Raw genomic sequence first — 12928 nt, forward strand, 5'->3', positions numbered from 1 at the left:
AGGTGTTTGTCTGTCTTGCTTTCTTTCTGGTGGAAAGACAACAAACTCTCTAGAACACATGTATAAATCAGCTAATAATTAGTTAATTTTATGCTAGTAATGAAGTTAAGTTGCTGTGTCCTTAAGAGGATGCTTTTCTATTAATGAAAAACATCTGATTGTTTCCAGGAGAGATGGAAGGTGGCCTGTGTCTGTCTTGCGCTGGGGAACAAGCTGTGCTCTGGACAAAAGTCATTGCTTTAATCCTGTATTGCAGACACTTCCAACTGTAGATAACTTTGGCCTCTAAAGCTCTGCTGTTTTGTCATTGCAGCTAGTACTGCTGGTGGATGAGGAGATCCACAGAGACTTTCAAGTTCCGTAATGAGAACAACATTATCGTAAATAAGGTTGCTGGAATTACTGTTATTGCAGCAAGACCTTCTTTTAAAGGAAATGAACCAGTTAAGAAAAATCACTTAAATCGCTTTTCACTATAAAATACAACTTTGTGGTGCTAAATATGTAGCTACTGTTGCATTCTGAACAAATGAGTAACCAGTGGTGTAGTCAAGAGGATATTTAACCTGAGGGAGACAGGGGGGGTTAATACCCAAGATGATCTTATTAATGTCCCTTTCATATTCTTCTTTTTTTGATTAGTTATAGGCAAAGCTGGCATTGAATCATCTTTACTATGAGGTAAACATGTTTTGTTCCCCAGCTTGGGGTCATCTCTGAAAAGTATTAATATCAGCAGTTCCAAGGTGGTGCCTCTGTCATGAGACTTATTTAGGATTGTTGATTACATTGTAATTGGTAAGCATTCTGGAATGCTGTCAAAATATCTCTCTAGGGGAACTGTAATTTGTAAGAGGTGATGCTTTTGTCTGGATAAGTCTGTAGTAAGTGCATGGTGAACCTGTTACATAATTAGGATTGTCCTTGGTAGCTTTAGAAATCTATGGAAACAGTGACCATTTTTATTTGAAATTGCGTATTAAAGTTCAGGACAACACAATGTGTTCTTCCTCTTAGTTATTTATATTTTACCTTTTTTTCTTTTACTGGGAAGTGGTCTCCACTGTGTCTACTTCTTTCCTATGCTGGGTCAAGACTGGCTCTCAACTTGTAATTGCAGCTTGACTTACACTATGGCTTTCTGTTTGATCCATCCTGATATGTGTGAGATTCTTCTTTTTTAAAAAATGACAGAATTATGTGAATTTGTTTGGGTTTTTTTGTCTTCAGCATGGTACATTGCATGACAAAAAGTTGGGTATGTTGTGGGGTGAGGACAGAGACTGAAACTGAAGTTTTGCTGCTTCCTGCTGAAAGCTACCCATGCTTAACATTAACTTGATTGTGGAATTAGAGACCTCATCAAAGTTTGGAAACTGTTGTATGCTAACAAGAGATATTTGCTGGAGAAGGGCTTGGAGATTCAGCAAATGCGTTTAAATTTCAACCACAAATACTTTTTTTTAGCATAGTTTTTTTCTAAAAAAACCACCACCAAACAGTGACAAACCTCTTATGCCCAGGACTGACAGAACTGGATGCTAACTCTTGTAATGATGAGAATGTATTATTAGTAATTCTGATGCACTTTTAAAATTTTATATACTGACGAACTGATGGAAAGCATGGATATTGATACTCCTCTTGCTTGTACTTTTGTAGGTGACTTTATCTTCATGGTATAAGCACAGTTCATGTTATACTTCAGAGACCTCATATTCTGTTCAGATGTGCTGTTGGTGTGTCACAACACTAAGATAACTGCAAGTTTATAATTATTATTTAAAAAGAAATTATTTGAGTCCTGTTCTTTAAACTGCTTCCAGTTGTACCAAGTACCAAGCAACAGTAATAGAACCTGTCTCTGAAGTACGTGAATGCAAAAGCACTCCCTTCAGCTGATCACGCAGACCTTTTTTACAGTGGGTTGCAGTATAGCTGTGACTTGAGCAGTTCTTATTTTCCTGGTTGGACTAACCTGTGTGTGCTTTTTTCCTTCTTTTTTTTTTTTTTTTTTTTAAACCAATAAAGCACATTGTTGTGTGAATGAGATGAGGAAGTATGTGGAAGTATGACAAGTGAAGTTGCATTTAAATGAGGTCTTTAGAAAGCCTCCTTGTATAAGTTATGAAATTCTACATGGTAGATAAGACACCAGTTGTCCTGAAAAAACTTATCCTAGAAGAGTTCCAAAGTCTATGGCCATGGCATCAAGCATTATGCCATCGAAGTATAGTTGATACCCTTTCATCTAGTGGAAGTGATGGCATTTGTTTCTCTTTTGAGCACTGGAATTGGGAAAAAAAAACCAGTGACTGATTCTTTGTTATGATAGCCAGGTATTTTGGAAGGATGGTGTTCAGTGCAGCATAACTGAAGTTGATTCATGGCTTTTACAAAACCAGAGAAAAGATTTTTTTTTTTTTTTTTTTTTTTTTTTGGATGCAGTTTGTAGAGTCTTTTTGATTTCCCACACTTGTTTGTTATGGGATTAAGTCTTGCCTGTCAAGAAATACGCACGTTTCCACATTGTTTGAAGGGTAGTGCTATTCTTCTCTCTCCTACCACACGTTTTGGCTGGTGGTTTAAAACCTGTGAAATGGTCTTGATTTATAATACATTACAGCATTAGATATTTGTGTTTACTACCTTCTCAATGCTTTTTGTTTTACTTCCCAGTTCTTTACCCCCTTGTTCTTGAGTACTGGTTGGTTGTAGTTTTTTGCTGTCTCTAATGTTGATCAGCTGGGTCAACAGCTCAGTTCAGTTGCAGCTAACAGCACTCCCACTAAAAAGCATGTATTTGGGGGAGGGGTAATTTCTTTGTCTTTGGTTCTGAATAAACCTGTTCTTGACATCTAAGGATTTCAGAGTTTTGAAAAGTTGGTTTAGTAGCAAATACTTATACTTACTAATGAAGAAGTTTAGCAGGGCAAAAATAGAAGTTGTAGCATTCAAAGAATGAAAGAAACAGCAGTGGAAAATATTTTCTCTTGCCATACTTTTGCCAGATGGTTCAATCAGTGGTCATGGTGGCAGCATACCTAATCTGGAAGCAGGAAGCGGGTAAAGTTAAACAAGTGATTTGAGGAACTTGTTTCCTTTCTCATTCACTTCTCACTGCTTTTCCAGCTGATGGAGAATCATTTTCAGTCAGTGTTGTGGTTTAACCCCAGCCAGCGACTAAGCACCACGCAGACACTCGCTCACTTCCCCCCCCGCCCAGTGGGATGCGAGAGAAAATCGGGAAAAGAAGTAAAACTCGCGGCTTGAAATAAGAATAGTTTAATAGAACAGAAAAGAAGAAACTAATAATGATAACAATAACACTAATAAAATGACAACAGTAATAATAAAAGGATTGGAATATACAAATGATGCACAGTGCAATTGCTCACCACCTGCTGATCGACACCCAGTTAGTCCCCGAGCCGCTATCGCCCACCCCCACTCCCCCCAGTTTATATACTGGGCATGATGTCACATGGTATGGAATACCCTGTTGGCCAGTTTGGGTCAGCTGCCCTGGCTGTGTCCCCTCCCAACTTCTTGTGCCCCTCCAGCTTTCTCGCTGGCTGGGCATCAGAAGCTGAAAAATCCTTGACTTAGTATGAACACTACTCAGCAACAACTAAAAATGTTAGCTTTTTATCAATGTTATTCTCATATTACATCCAAACCATAACACTATACCAGCTACTAGAAAGAAAATTAACTCAATCCCAGCTGAAACCAGGACAAACTGAAAATCTTTCAGTAGTGGATTAGAGACCTTGCTACATTGGCTGTTGTCACTTCTGATTCTACTGTATTTGTGGGGTTTTTTTAAACTTTTTCATTTTGAGTGTCCCACTGTAACATAATGCATAAAGCAGCCTAGATGAAAACTGTCAGGTTTTGCCTCATCATCTGCACTGGGAATGCTGAAACATGGGAGTGTAGGTGGGAAGGTTAGGTGAGACTGCTGAATAGATCTACCCTTGTGAGAGGGGATGGATTGGGATTCTTCAGCTCCAAAAAGAGCACAGGTGTCTTGTCTGTTTTTTGTCAAATGGATCTTCCAATGGTGTTTTTCTTTTCTCTTCATGGTAACTTATTTGGTAGGTTGTGTTTAGTCAAATGAGTGCAAGCCGGCATCTTAGCTCCTTATGCACTAGGATCATGTCTCTTGAAGTGACACCATTTTATTAGCAGCAAACTGTCTAGTAGACTGAGCTGAAGTTTCTGTGAAGGTTAGCCACTCACGGAAAGTTAAACTTGATGAGAGATGGCTAGTTCTGAACTAGAATGGGTGAAATGTCACTCATTGTGAAATATTAACTTTGCCAGAATTAGTAAGACCAAGCTTTTTGATTTGAGTTGCAGGGAGGCTAGTGACTTTAAAGTTGCTTATGCCTTGGCTGCGTGCGGGCAAGTTGAGAGTAAACACAAGTTCTGTTTCTGATGCTCTACCTAATGCCTTACTTTTAGTTAGTGTCTGAAAGTATCCTCTGCTTGTGTCCCTGAAACCTCTCACTGTGTCTTTACCTCTTCTACTGAATGAAAAAAAATTAACTGAATAGTCTATTTGGAAGCTGATAGAAGTTTGTAAATGTTTATTGCTGATCCAGATGAGTGGAAGTAGGAAAGTCTTTACCAGCTTTGTCTTTCAACAGTGGTATCTCATCCATGCTGTTCAGTGTCCTGGAAGGTACAGATGTACCTAGTACTTAGTGGTTATGGTTATGTGTCAGAAGAATTATGTCTAGAAAGATGTAACAAAAGTCTTACCAACTTTATAGACATAATAAATAGCATAATAAAGTTCCTTTTAGATTTTAATGGGGTTTTATCTAGTTTCTGTGAAACGATTGAATGATGACACTGAAGTTTTTGTGAAAACTTTAATGACCTTGACACAGAGCTCTTGCAAGACTCAGAGGTGTGTCTGCGGCAAGAAGAATTAATTTGATTGAATAATCTTTCTTATGGCTAGAGAGCGGAAGCTTACAGTGTCTTCCCTTGGGTAGCGTCTGTTTTGAGAAGAATGGTTGTGTATTGTCTCTACCTTCTCAGTCCCCTTAGTTGCCTTCACATTCTTCTTAAATCACTCTTCCTATGGTATGAAAAGGAAGATGTATCCAGCCAAGGTGAATCTGTTTGTATTTGCTTTTCAGTTTTGCTTGGCAATCAGTGTTTCCAATGAAACTGGTCAAGAATAGTGACATACACAATCTTTGCAGAGGTCTTCAATGAGCATACTTCGGTGCATTTGTATGGGACTTTGAACTCCCGACTGAGTGTGTGGTTTATTTGTTTTGTTGTGTGATTTTTTTTTTTCTTTGTTTTGTTTGTTTTTTGTTTGTTTTCTTCTGGTGCTACTCACAAACAAATACAAACTACGTGACAGCCCTGTGGACTCGGGGGTGTCCAAGGGTGTGTGTGAGGGATGGACAGGAAAGATGGCAACTAATTTAAAAATGGGAGAAAAAAAACTTTATTGCAGCAATGAAGTTCTATGCTGCTACCCTATTTCTCTGCCTCTCAGGAGTGCTCTTTGTGCAAAAACAACTGCAGGTCAAATAGCAGGAAGGTGCCAGTGTAAACAGTAAGGGAAGCCAGCTTGGTATTCAGCCAACTTTAACTGAAACCGTACTCTTGCTTTTATGTGCAAAATGTTGGATATGAATCTGAACATGAATAACTGTTGACAGCAGCCATTTGCATGTCAATTAAAGTGAAGTGATCCTTTACTTGCTGAGTGTGTAACTGAATCTGCTTATTTCCACTTTTCAGTCACGTCGTTTAAAACAGCACAAGCTCAGCCAGTTGTGTTCACAACAAGCGAGACGGGTAGCAGTTTACCGAAGTGTGACTGCCTTGTGCCCTGTCTTTAGGAGCAGGTTCAGAAAAGCCTTCATTTTGTTGCTCCCTCTGGCATGACCGGTCTGACCCACAGTCGCTGAGTGCAATTCCTTCAGTAGATGTTCAGTCTCAGTCCTGCTTTGGTTTACACAGCGTGGCTGGTATGCTGTTTAACGACTGTCTGGCCTGCATGCACCTGAAGGCAAAGTAGGAGTTGTCCACTTTTTAAAACATGTTGATTAGTTGCACTTAATTATGGTAGGCACTTCCATGACAAACACCTGTCCTCCGCAGAAAATGGAGGGTGAATTTCTCACAATTCCATTTTCATACTTCTCATAGTTTTGGGGTGACCAGCTGTGTCGAAGGGCCACTGCTTTCTAGACTAATGGAGAAACCTTTGTTCTTGTGGGTACTGACATCTAATTTTTGAGCTAAATGACACTGAAGTTTGTTTGGATTGCTAACTGTTCAGCAACTCTTTAGTTAATCAAATTTCTAGTAAAGCTGGGGTCTACCTTAACAACTCCTGTTTTCTTTTTGGGGCTTGGGGTTTTTATTTCATTAAAGCATGACCCCTGACCAAGTCACCCACATTAGTAAACATCTTGAATGTGGCATACTGTTCTATGTGGATGAGATTGCCTAAGTAAGTCCGAACTACTGAGGTTGATGTTTGGCTTCTGACAGCTGAGGTTCTTCATCTGCAGTGGAAAACATCTAGCAAAACACAGCTCCTCCAAAACAGCCACCAATCAGTCCACTCAGCTCTCTGGAAAAACACTGATATTTTATGCAAATATTCTTGAGAACAATTTTTAAAAAGCAGATGGGTTGTATTTATAGTTCAAACCAGTAAGTTTGAAGTAATACGTAAGCACAAAAAATTTGCTTTTTTTTTCCTTGAGAGAAACGAATTAGATTTTTACTTTTCATGTAAAAATTGGTTGTACTGAGTAGAACAGAACTTCAGCATTTCAATTCAATCCTTGCTGCCTCAAGGCTATTTCTGTCTCTGAGAAGGGGAAGTCGTTTTCCTCTTTTGTAACGGCTACATCATCTCCTTCCCCTTTGAACCGAGTGTTTTTCATGTGTTCCTGTTTCTAGGCTACGAATCGTTAATACCAGGATCTGGAGTCACAGTGGCAAATAAAGCGTGTGTAGGTGACAGAGAAGAAGGGTTGGGGATGTTTTCTCCCTCTACTTCCCCAAGTTGTTTCTCTCCCAAGACAGTATTGAAATGCCTTTTCTCTCATATGTTTGGGGTTTTTTGACAATAAGCATTAATATGTAGTTTAATTCCCAGGTTATTTTTCTTTTCTGCTAGTTTGTAAAGTGGACTGCTCTTTTCTATAAGAAATGACTGTGTCAAGTCTAATGACGTGCTAGCTAAAAGGTTGCAATTTTTAAACTCTTCGTAGTGCAAATTACTCTCAGTTCTGAGTAAGTATTAGGAATTGAAAAGCATCTGTATTTTTGAAATGAAAAGAAATCTGAATGTTATTTGGCTCATCAAAATACTAATTCTTTACATCAATACTTTGTGAATTAGCTCAGGACAACTGACACATTAGCTTCTGGGTCATGCTGTAATGCTGGGAATTACTTTCTCTCTTAACATCTGGAAAAATATGCAGTCCTAGGTAACGTTTTCTTATGCCACTGCCCATTTAAGCAACAGTTGAATTCTGTCCTTATGTGACACAATCATTTGATTGTTAGTGTGCAGGAAAGGTGTCCATAACAGATTATGTTTCATAGGTCAAGTTCCCAGAATTACTTTTCTTTTTGCAGTTTGTGCAGGGTCTTTCTGAAGTTTGTGTTACCCTACTTTTTTACTGCAGATGAATCAAATAAAAACAATTTCCATAGCTGAATGTATTTATTTTTAACTGACCACTATTACAAGATGAACTTTTACAACTTTAGACCAGTGAGCTTGCACTGTTGTTTATCATTCTTTTTTGTGAAGTGGTCATTTCTGATATTTGATGCTTCAGTGGAATGGTTTGGGGGGAAGGGAGTAGGTGTTGGTTAAAGCAACAAGATCAAATCTCTGTAATCTGTGAAAAAGATATGTTATGGGTAGAATGAGCATACATTTTCTGGGAAAGAGTGGTATTCAGAAGCTACTTGGAAAGGAATCTATACGTGCATTATTGTTTTGATGCTATGAAAGGGATTCTGACAGTAAATTTGATAGTGTAAAAGCATCTTTTGCTCAAGTAATAGCCCATGAGTTGATTTGAACAAATTCTCCATAAAGTAATGTGAGAACTACAGATAATTGCTCCTTGTGTAACAAAAGCTGTCAGTTTCATGAAACTTGGCTGGTGTCAAACCTAGTAATTTGTTCTTAGCTGAACTGTAACGTTGTGTGCTTTTCAGACCCTTATTTTGGAGATGTGAAAGACAGTGTCTGTGGTTATTCTCACTGGTGTGCTCCAGTAGTTAGCACTCTGCCTGAAAAATGTGAATTTGACACAGCAGAAAAAAGGCATGCTGAAAACTAATGTTTACAAGAAACCGAAGAGGTTTTGCCTGGTACTGATTTTGTTTCTGTGAGTTTCTTTACATAAGCCAGAGATAGTAAGTACTTTTGCTGTCCTGCATTTGGTGAATCAAAAAGCTTGAATGCTTAAGTAGCTCATACACTAAGTCGTGTTCTCCCTCTTGAACTATTTTCATGGGATGTTTTCTGTTATCTTACATATTTATCAACATTCAAGAAGGCTGAACTCTAGGAAAGTACAAAATTTTACAGTTTTCATCCTCTCGGTGTGGGACACTAAAATGTTGTTTTCTACTGTTTGCAGCTTAATCTAAGGATAACATTAACAACAGGAATTCATATTTAATTTCTTGTGAAAATAACCTTACAGTCTTTCTTAGGACTGTTGCTTTCCATAGTACAACCTCAACTTGTGTGTATGATCTCTTTGATTTTTACTTGTGCATCTTCTCATTTGAGAGTGACTTACTCAATGATCCCAGTCACTTAATGCGAGTGTACTTTTTGTTATTCTGACTTGCTTTCTGCTAATTCTTTATGGCTGAACATTTCATTAGCATTACGTTCGTTTCGAGAGTATTGATTAAAAATTTTGTTGAACAGAAAGAAGCCTTGGAGAAAGTCCGTTAGAAACAATTTCATTGCCATCTTCCACTGACAACTGCTTTTCCTCTTGTTTACTCAGCTAATTCTTTACATAATGTATGTTTTATCAGATACCTCTTAAAAACTAGATAAGTGTAGCATGTAAAAAAAAGGGCTTGTCAAGTCTGAAGCGTTTGTCTTTACAATTTCTTCAACCAAAAAAAGATTTTTTAATACTCAGATCACCTTTTCTTTTCAAACCGTGTCAACTCTGCTCTAATTCTTTATTAATTAAATACAATTTTTGCGTGGTAGGGTTTTTTTTTGGGTGGTGTTTTTTGGGTTTTATTTGTTTGTTTTGTTTTGTTTTTCGTGAGATTGGTGTCATGTTAACCAGTTCACAGTAACCGAGGTATTCCAGTTACTTGATGCTTGCTGTACTAGTAAGTCTGGGCTATTCTAGCAATTCTTCAGCTAAAGTTTCAGAGTCGTCTTGAACGACTAAGAAAATCTCAATATTTTTATAATGCAAGTGCGAAATGCTTGAGTAGAGAACTGACAGTGGACTTGGAGTCAGCCATGCTCACATGTAGCTGCACATCTGGGAGTTTTGCTAATCTTGTTTCTGTTCACTCAGGAGATTTTCCAGCCTCTGTTAGCAGTACTCAGTTCAGTCAAGTCAGCTAAGGGGAGAGATGGTATGTTGTCCTTTCATATCCTTGAGTAATATTCTTAGGAGCTTGCATGTTGCAGTAATGTCTGGTAAGTTTTAAATGCTTGGCGATTTTAAGTTGTCACTCCTGTAGGCCTGGAATTCAAAATTTTTAGCCACCAGTTTCTTTGAATCATTCTAAATGTAGTCCTGGCTGAGGCTAAGGATAAATGAATGTTTACAAATTTGCATAATAGAAAAGGGAAAAAAAAAAGTCTAGGTACTTAGATTTTGTTCAAAAAAATTTTTTTTTTTTAATATATTCTGACACATTTGGTAAAACTGTGTGGTGAGTGCTGACTTACAAAACTGTCTGGAAACTGGTTTTGTTGTAGAAATGAAGATCCTATGGAAAGCCTCTCTTCCATGGTCTCAGCCCGTAGTATGAGTGTTGTAGATCAGTTTCTTATACCTCACCCATTCTCTCCCCATAGTCACACTTTTTTGCTGTAACCTGTGTTTACAGGGAAAAAGAGATCTTAGTCCATACCCCCACATGCAATGGATATGCTGTTGCCCTTTCGGCTGGGTCTGGACAGTTTTAGCCAGAGGGAACAGGGTGTATGTCCCCTGATTTTAGAAGGCAGCTTCTGAGCTTGTTAAGTAAGTTTTGTTTAAACTCCCTGAAGTCGTGTTGGATGAATCCTTATACAGAACGATAATTTTAATGTGAATGCAGTGCAAGGTGTGTTATCCTTCCTGTTGGGCTGAGAAATTTTAGACCTCTCAGTGAAGCCTCTTTCTATGTAGAATCCAGCCACTGACTTCCAAACCGGTGGCTGTGCTTCCCACAGGCAGATGCAGGCACAAAGAGTGCAGGGCAGCATGGCTGTTGACAGAGGCTGGGTTTGGTGTGCATTTTTTTCACCTAGCACTGATTATTTTTTTTGGGGGGTGGGGTGGGGGGAAGAGTGGTATGGGGCTGAATTACAGAAGACAAAAGTGGGCAAAAATAATTAGATGTACCCATACTTGAATAGAAATTTGGGCAAAAGCATCAGGACTAAAAGCATCTCAAAGTGTATGTGCTTGCTAAATATATTACTGTCTTTGTAGATTCCCATGCTTTGCAATATCTTAGTATGTGGGCATTCCAGGGAGGGGAGTTACTGCTAAGTTTATGGTTTTTCAAATCTTTCCTTAAAACTGTGCTCTATTTAGTACCTACAAAATAAAACTGTGACTAGGCAGGTAAATGTGGTATAGCAACAGTATTTAAATCTGGCTAGTATAATTTCACCATTATTTTATGTGGTCTCATTTGTTTCCTGAATCAATGTGCAGCCTTATTCATGTTCTGTTGATATTTTTGAGATAAGGCTTTCTTTCCCCTTGCCCAATCTAGTACGGACTCCAAATCACGGCTTGTGATCCTAGATACTATTGGACTTAGTTCTCTGAAGTTATGTTGTTATCAGTGGGGAGAATCTAGATGGTTAATACCTTACTTGGTAAACATATCTTGCCATAAATTTGGATTTTAAAGGAATAGTTTAGATTGACAAAACAATTAGCAAACTTAAGACAATAATTTACGAGTCACAGGATATAGTCTAAAAGTTGGTTGAAGTTAAATGACTGACAGTGAATGTGGATGAAAGGAGAGTTCGCTTTTGATGCTAGGATTTCTGTAATAATCAAGGCAAGCAGTTGTTTCCATTTTCTACCAGTATATTAGAACAAAAGTATGGTCACTGATAAACGTCCTGTAGTAGTTTAAGGGTCTTGCTTGCATGTTGTTTTTCATGAGGCTTTATAGGTGAATTGTGGTCTGCTGCAAATGGTTTCTGCTCTCATGGCTAAAGAGTTCAGCAACACTGGTCAGTTTTTTTGCATTAATACACTGTGTTCATTTATGTCTGTCTGACTGACTTTCTTGGATTTGCAAAACATGAGTATCTCAAGTTGTGTAAACTTAATTCTTTTCAAACTTGCTCATATCTTGAAAATGATGCATCAAAAATGTGAAATAGTACAATAATCAACCAGAAAAAAATGAAGATTATGTAATTCAAGGAAAATCATTTGAGATGGCTTTATTTTGTCAAATCTTGTGCCAGTTTTTTTTCCCAGCTTTGTGGAGAAGTGAATCAGTTTTTGTCATGCCATCTAGTGGCAGTTTTACTTATGTTCATGTGTTTTAAATTCTTGGATTGACGTGTTTTCTGGAAAATGTGCATTGAAAATCTGTGGATTGCAGCATTAGCCAGTATTATGTACTGAGAGACGTGGTTGGTAAACTGTTTCTCTTGGCACCAACTAAAACGTTTGTTAATATATTTCTTTTTCTGAGTAGAATATCTGAAAAAAAGCCGTGTTGCCCTTTTTGTGGCTTTAACTGCAGTTTCTGTTTCCTGAAGGCTTCAGCTGAATGTGTGTGGCTTTTATAACAAGCACATACCGGAGCAGGACCTTTGGGACTTGCTGTGGGATGAACGTGGGTCAGGTGAAGGAAACGAATGAAGGACTGGGTTAACCTCAGTCTCTGTCAAGTCTCTCCGGCCATGGACATAACGGAAATTGTATTCCTATGCTCATGCTGCTAAGTGTGGAGGTCACAAGTATGGCTGATTTAGTTGCACACGACTTGAGGCTTGAACAAACTTGTATGCAGCCTGTCATTGGTGCTAAGTAAAACTATTTAGCTTGAATTAAGTAATCTGCTTTGCTGTAGACTGAAATGAACAAGCACATCTGGAAATTGGTTTTGGCATTTCAGCTGTATCAGCTGGAAGTTGCAGCGTTGGGACGAGCAGTCAAAGATGCGAACTTTACTAGGCTTTAACCAAATGTGCAAGAATGTGTCCATGTTTTCGGGCTGCTTCTGTACTATAAGGAATAGATAAACTTTATCAATTGTTTGATTTTTTTTTTCTTCTTTTTTAATTGACATAATATATATTATATGCATACCTATACATGTGTGTATATTATATACAGCTTGAAGTCTTCAAGATGCTCTGTATTTTATGTAACACTTCACTCTTAATTGTTTTCTCCTCTTGAACAGGCTTAATTTACAAGTAAGTTTTAACAGACTACTTGGAAAAAAGTAAATATGTTCTGAGTACTTCTGAAACCTTGTATATCTTGGCAGGAACATGATGAATCCCAGAACTCCATCTGAGAGGAGCTGTTCTGGGTACTTCAGCTGCAGTCTTTTTCCCGTACGCTTTAGGTTGATAAAACTTTTTTTGTTGTAGTAGGCATGGAGTGCAGTAGAAAATGGCTATGCTTCTCTTTCAGTGCCTTCAACTGTCTTCTGTGTAGAGGGA

General features: G+C 38.2%; 1 protein-coding gene across 4 annotated transcripts in view; it reads left to right on the top strand.

Moving 5' to 3' along the window:
• TTC39B (tetratricopeptide repeat domain 39B) overlaps window positions 1-12928 on the top strand; it is a 77539-nt gene that overhangs the window by 10721 nt on the left and 53890 nt on the right. The window lies entirely within an intron of this gene.

The sequence above is a fragment of the Aquila chrysaetos genome, chromosome Z (genome assembly GCF_900496995.4).
Source record: "Aquila chrysaetos chrysaetos chromosome Z, bAquChr1.4, whole genome shotgun sequence".
Lineage (NCBI taxonomy): Eukaryota > Metazoa > Chordata > Aves > Accipitriformes > Accipitridae > Aquila > Aquila chrysaetos.